This window comes from Anomaloglossus baeobatrachus, chromosome 3 (genome assembly GCF_048569485.1).
Source record: "Anomaloglossus baeobatrachus isolate aAnoBae1 chromosome 3, aAnoBae1.hap1, whole genome shotgun sequence".
NCBI lineage: Eukaryota > Metazoa > Chordata > Amphibia > Anura > Aromobatidae > Anomaloglossus > Anomaloglossus baeobatrachus.
The window spans coordinates 248,589,396-248,595,858 of record NC_134355.1 but is presented as its reverse complement, the minus strand read 5'-3'; positions in this window follow the sequence as shown (position 1 = coordinate 248,595,858).

Sequence of the window (6,463 nt, the reverse complement as noted above, 5' to 3'; positions counted from 1 at the left end):
ACGCACCCCCATACAAGTCTATGGGAGAGTGTGAAACATCGCACTGCACTCGCATGTCATCTGAGTACAGTGCAATGTATGCAGAGACAGGCAATGGAGATGTGGAGAAAGTGCTCCCTCTCTCTTCTCAGAGACTGTGATAAGATCGCTTCAGTCATATGACCCTTAGCTGACGCTCGCAGCAGAGGGTCATTGTCATATCGCTTCTGATGCTCTCGCATCAGAACCTGTGCGCAAGTGGAACCATACCCTTAGGATTAGCATACAGCAAATAATTCAGAGTGAGTGGAATGCAATAAAAAATTGCATTCCACTCGGACCAATATTTCTCTTAATATTATGGGGCTGCTCCCATGAGCGATTTTTTTAAAAAAAAATTTATCAGCCCTAATTGGACCAAGAAAACAATCACAGCATGCTGCGGGTTGAATGCGATCCCGTTTCACTAGCACCCACTCAAGTCTATGGGGGCAAGAAAAACATTGCATTGCACTCGCATTACAGCGGTGTAATGTGAGCGCAGTACGATTCTCGCATGAGCCGGCAACAGAGGAGATTGGGATATAAATCCCTCCCTCCACTCCGCAGCGCCGGCCTCTCGTCCGCAGCACCGACCCTCCCCTCCGCAGCTGTGGTCTGATTGTACGATCGGACCACAGTCGCATGACATTCGCCTCCCACTGTGCTGCGAACTTGTGCCGTGTGTCATGCGATTACTCGCACTAATCCCTGTGTGGCTCCAGCCTTAGAATAGCTCCAAGCTTTTGAAGAACAGAAAGTTTGCGGTGTGTGAAGTGGCAAATTTTGACCACGCCCATGGTAAAAACATGACGTTGGGTCCCCCGCATTTTTCATATCCAGCACAGGAACAGCTGCAGGCTGCAACCCTCAGATATCTGCTGTACCTTGGCTGGTTAAGAAAAATAAAGGGGAACCCACACTTTTAAAAAAAATATATATTTGATTAATTAAAAAAAAAAAAATGACGTGGGGTCCCCCTCATTTTTCTAAAACCAGCCAAGGTACAGCAGACAACTGGTGGCTGATATTATTAGGATGGGAAGGGCTGTGGTTATTTGGTACTTTCCAGCCTAACAGTAGCAGCCCACAGCTGCCCCAGAAGTGGCGCATCCATTAAATGCGCCAATTCCGGCGCTGAACCCAGCTCTTCTGGTTGACCTGGTGCGGTGGCTCAGGGTAATAAGGAGTTAATGGCAGCCCAAAGCTGCTATTGAGCCCTAGATTGGTAATGGGAGGCATCTAGGAGACCCAAAAAATCCTTTATTTGGAATAAATGACAAAAAAGCACTCTCTTTCACCACTTAATTAAAAACACCCCTGCTGGTCCGACGTAATCCACATGAGATCCCACGACGTTTCCACCACTGCTACATCTGAATTCACAGAGGCGCCATAGAACATGGCCGCCCACTGTGAGGTTCAGACAGTGACTAAAGTGAGTCGTGCGATCAGCGTTGCTGTCACCTCAGGTGATTTGCGATCACAGATGGAGGATAAATACACATTCATGTATTTCATTAATATTTATCATAACAACATTTCTGTTTGTTTAGACACATGTTCACTTTAAATACTTCATCCTTTTTCCCAATACGCTGATTGGGGTAGTGCGCTTGTGCAGTAAGTGCCCTCCACTGACTCCAGCCAGGCACATTGTGCAGCATGGTTTGTGATGTTTACTTCTTCCGGGTAGTTGACACGCAGGATGCGGTTTACCGCCGCCTGGCGGGAAGTCTCTTGTCCTCCGGAGGAGGGACTATACTGTGACGCAAGCGCCACATTTGCCTGAAATGACGCCATCCTTCAATTGGTCCCACACATATATTATAGGGGGCTTTACACGCTACGATATCGTTAATGTTTTATCGTCGGGGTCACGTTAGTGACGCACATCCGGCGTCATTAACGATATCGCAGCGTGTGATACCAGCGACGTTAAGCGACCTCAAAAATGGTGAAAATCGTTCACCATGGAGAGGTCGTCCCAAAACCAAAAATCGGTAATTACAAAGTAACGAAAATCCAGCAGATCACAGGCAGATGAATTAAAAACTTTCCTTTATTTTCATCGCTTTAAAAATGGATAGACAGCATCCACAAGGCACAACAGAAAATTATATGAATAATTAGGTCCATATTGAATTGTTTATACTAAAAGGAGTCATCCCAAAACAGACTTGTTCCTATAAATAGATCTCCATATTTTTATATATATTCTAAAAATAAGCAAGAAAAACCAAATATATCGGTTTTCTAATAAATATGCTTTTATTTCATGCAATCATTTATTTCATCATATAATATCAAAAGGGATGCAAAAAGGTAAGCAAGGCAAGATACATAGATGTGCACATGTTAAAACTGCAAAACTGCAGGGGGGTGTGTCTGAAAAACTAGCGTCTGAAAAAACATATAACATCAATTGGTCACAACCTTTCACAATAGATAACATATACATACTCATGACAATAAATGAGCATACTGGTCACATGTAAAAACAGTAACAGCCATGACAATTTAAACATTCAAGGAGAACAGTTGTATACCATTAATAGTCATCAATAATCTCCCTAGATGGCATATAAATGCTCATAACATTATGTGAGCATGCTAATCACATGTGAGATAGCAACCTTAACAGTATAAACACTCAAAGGTATCCCATATATAAATCCAAATGGCACATTAATAGTTATATCTGTTGATTTTAAATGGTTGCTGAAAAACACACATGACAAAAGGAGTGCATGTAAGCAGATCGCCAATTAGCAAGGTCTGTCTCACAAGAAAAATTCCAAAGCCACCTGGGAAAAGATGATGGTTGAATAACCTACCCACGTGTGGCCACAGACACCGTGCAGACACACCACCCTGCACCTCGACGCGTTTCGCTATCGCTTCATCGGGAGGTGCAGGAGTGATATGTGAGGCTGCCTTTTTATCCCAGGCAAGTAAAACTTACCGTCCTATGGCGGCGCGCTCCGGTGGTCAGATGTCCCAGCTCCACTGCGACCGGCGTCCGGAAACACAGTGCGCGCATGCGCGCACACTCTGAACCTGATAGGACGCCAGGCACAGGGGAGGAGAAGAGATCAGACCATCGTGCGCGCACAGGACAGAGGCCAGAACCGCCATTTGTAAAAAGGTATATACAGAGGGCAAACATGTAAATGCAATTACAGGATAAAGAACCGTTATATTTCACTGTATTCTTTTCACAAGCATAAAATACTCTTGAAAATTCTTAATTCAGGCCGGTATCTCTTCTCTAAAGTAGATGTTATATTTTTCCATACGTCCAGGCAAAAAGCAGCCATATCTAAAAAAATATATATTAAAAACAAATATTAAAACATGTGGTGAACAGCAGGCAGCCAAAGATCCAACACTTCAACCCAGGACAGAACCGTGAGCACATTGAAATATTAGGTTAAAAATGGTTTATAGCTGATGACATCATTTAGACCTTTCGGTTTTACAGTATCTAAGATTGTTATCCAACGGGCTTCCTTTTGATGTAATAAATTCTTCATGTCACCTCCTCTGGCCCCAAAGTGAATCCTCTCTATACCCCTAAATTTAAGTAGACGCCAATTGCAATTATGCTTGTCTTTAAAATGTTTCGGAATATTTTTTAACAGACAAATTTCTTCAGGTTTATTGATCTTTGCAGCATTTTTTATATCCCGGATATGCTCCAGAATACGTACCCGGAATTCACGGGTAGTCAAACCAACATAGATTAGTCCACAGGGACAAACGGCCCAGTAAACCAACCAGGAGGTTCGACAATTGATGAAATGCACAATTTTGTATGTATTTTCATGGGACGAATCCCAAAATTCCTCCACACGGTCAATTTGGGGGCAGGCTCCACAGTCGCCACATGACCGTGAGCCCCACCTTGGACCCTTATTGGTGCCAAAAGGATTCCTCTCTACTTTAGGGGTATAGTGACTCCTCACAATCTGATCTTTTAGGGTTTTAGCCCTTTTGGGTGTTATTGCTGGACGGGAGGTTAGGATGCTGGCTAGATCATTGTCAGTTAAAAGTACTGACCAATGTCTATTAACAATCTCCGACATTTCCCTCCATTGTGCATGATAAGGGGTGATGAATCGTGCCACTCCCCCATTATCATTTTTCTTCCCCTGTCTTAATAAGACATCACGTGGAGTCTCCTTAGCCCTATCATAACCAGACTGAATGGTTTGTTCCTGGTAGTGGCGAGCCCTAAACCGCCTCTTAAGATCTAAAGATTGCCGTTCGAACAAGGAATCGCTGGAACACACACGACGGGCCCGTAAAAATTGACCCGTGGGGATTGATTTAATTACCTGTTTCGGATGTGGTGACTTCGCGCTCAGAATCGAATTGACCGCCGTATCCTTTCTAAATATATCAGTGCACAAGAGTCCATCCAACCCTTTAGATACCCGCACATCCAAGTAGTCAATCTTCTCACTGCTATAAACATAAGTGAGATGAATGTTGTTATTGTTGTCGTTGAGTCGTTGCATAAAGATGTCCAGCTGATTGATCTCCCCCTGCCAAATCAAAAAAATATCATCGATGAAACGCAGCCACATATGAACTGCGCCCACCTCAAACTCAGGAAAAATAATGGACCGCTCCCAATAACCAAGAAAGAGGTTTGCGTATGAGGGCGCACAAGACGCCCCCATCGCAACTCCTCTCTCTTGGAGATAGAAGCGGCCCTTAAATAAAAAGAAATTATGAAAGAGAATAAATCTTAATAAGAGCAGGAGAAGATCAATGAGCTGGACATCCAAATTCGTAGTTCTTAAAAAGAAATCAACAGCCCTGATACCATCATTATGGGCTATGGATGTATACAACGACTCCACATCCGCGGTTACCATGACTACATCAGTTTCAAAGATGATGCCTTCCAAACGATTCAAAAATTCTGTTGAATCCTGAATATATGAGGGAAGGGTATGCTCTCTGTGGCGCTTGGCTGGCGGCAGGACTGAACGAGGCCGGGTTCCCGCCTGTCAGGGAGATACGGAGCCACCTATCAGGCAGCGCTATCTGGCCAGTGAGGAGGAGCGGGCACATCCCGCCTCCGCCAGTGTCCGTCTGCTGGAGACTGTGAAGCCTGTCTGACGTCTGTATGGTCTTCGAGAAAATGGCGTCCGTACATAAGCCTGAGCGCCATTTTTCCTATACATTTTCGCATACAGACATAGTTTGCTCAGTATCAGTAGGGTACTGTTCCACTTGCGTTTTGTACAAATGAGTACAATCTGATAAAACATCGGATTGCTCTCACTCTAGTGCAAAACTATAGGGCAGTGTCCATCTGTGATTGATTTCTCATGCCATAGCGGCATGCGGAATGAATCGCAGCATGCTGCGTTTGGCAGCGAGACTCGGCTCACGCACCCCCATACAAGTCTATGGGAGAGTGTGAAACATCGCACTGCAGTCGCATGTCATCTGAGTACAGTGCAATGTATGCAGTGACAGGCAATGGAGGAGATGTGGAGAAAGTGCTCCCTCTCTCTTCTCAGAGACTGTGATAAGATCGCTTCAGTCATATGACCCTTAGCTGACGCTCGCAGCAGAGGGTCATTGTCATATCGCTTCTGATGCTCTCGCATCAGAACCTGTGCGCAAGTGGAACCATACCCTTAGGATTAGCATACAGCAAATAATTCAGAGTGAGTGGAATGCAATAAAAAATTGCATTCCACTCGGACCAATATTTCTCTTAATATTATGGGGCTGCTCCCATGAGCGATTTTTTAAAAAAAAATTTTATCAGCCCTAATTGGACCAAGAAAACAATCACAGCATGCTGCGGGTTGAATGCGATCCCGTTTCACTAGCACCCACTCAAGTCTATGGGGGCAAGAAAAACATTGCATTGCACTCGCATTACAGCGGTGTAATGTGAGCGCAGTACGATTCTCGCATGAGCCGGCAACAGAGGAGATTGGGATATAAATCCCTCCCTCCACTCCGCAGCGCCGGCCTCTCGTCCGCAGCACCGACCCTCCCCTCCGCAGCTGTGGTCTGATTGTACGATCGGACCACAGTCGCATGACATTCGCCTCCCACTGTGCTGCGAACTTGTGCCGTGTGTCATGCGATTACTCGCACTAATCCCTGTGTGGCTCCAGCCTTAGAATAGCTCCAAGCTTTTGAAGAACAGAAAGTTTGCGGTGTGTGAAGTGGCAAATTTTGACCACGCCCATGGTAAAAACATGACGTTGGGTCCCCCGCATTTTTCATATCCAGCACAGGAACAGCTGCAGGCTGCAACCCTCAGATATCTGCTGTACCTTGGCTGGTTAAGAAAAATAAAGGGGAACCCACACTTTTAAAAAAAATATATATTTGATTAATTAAAAAAAAAAAAATGACGTGGGGTCCCCCTCATTTTTCTAAAACCAGCCAAGGTACAGCAGACAAC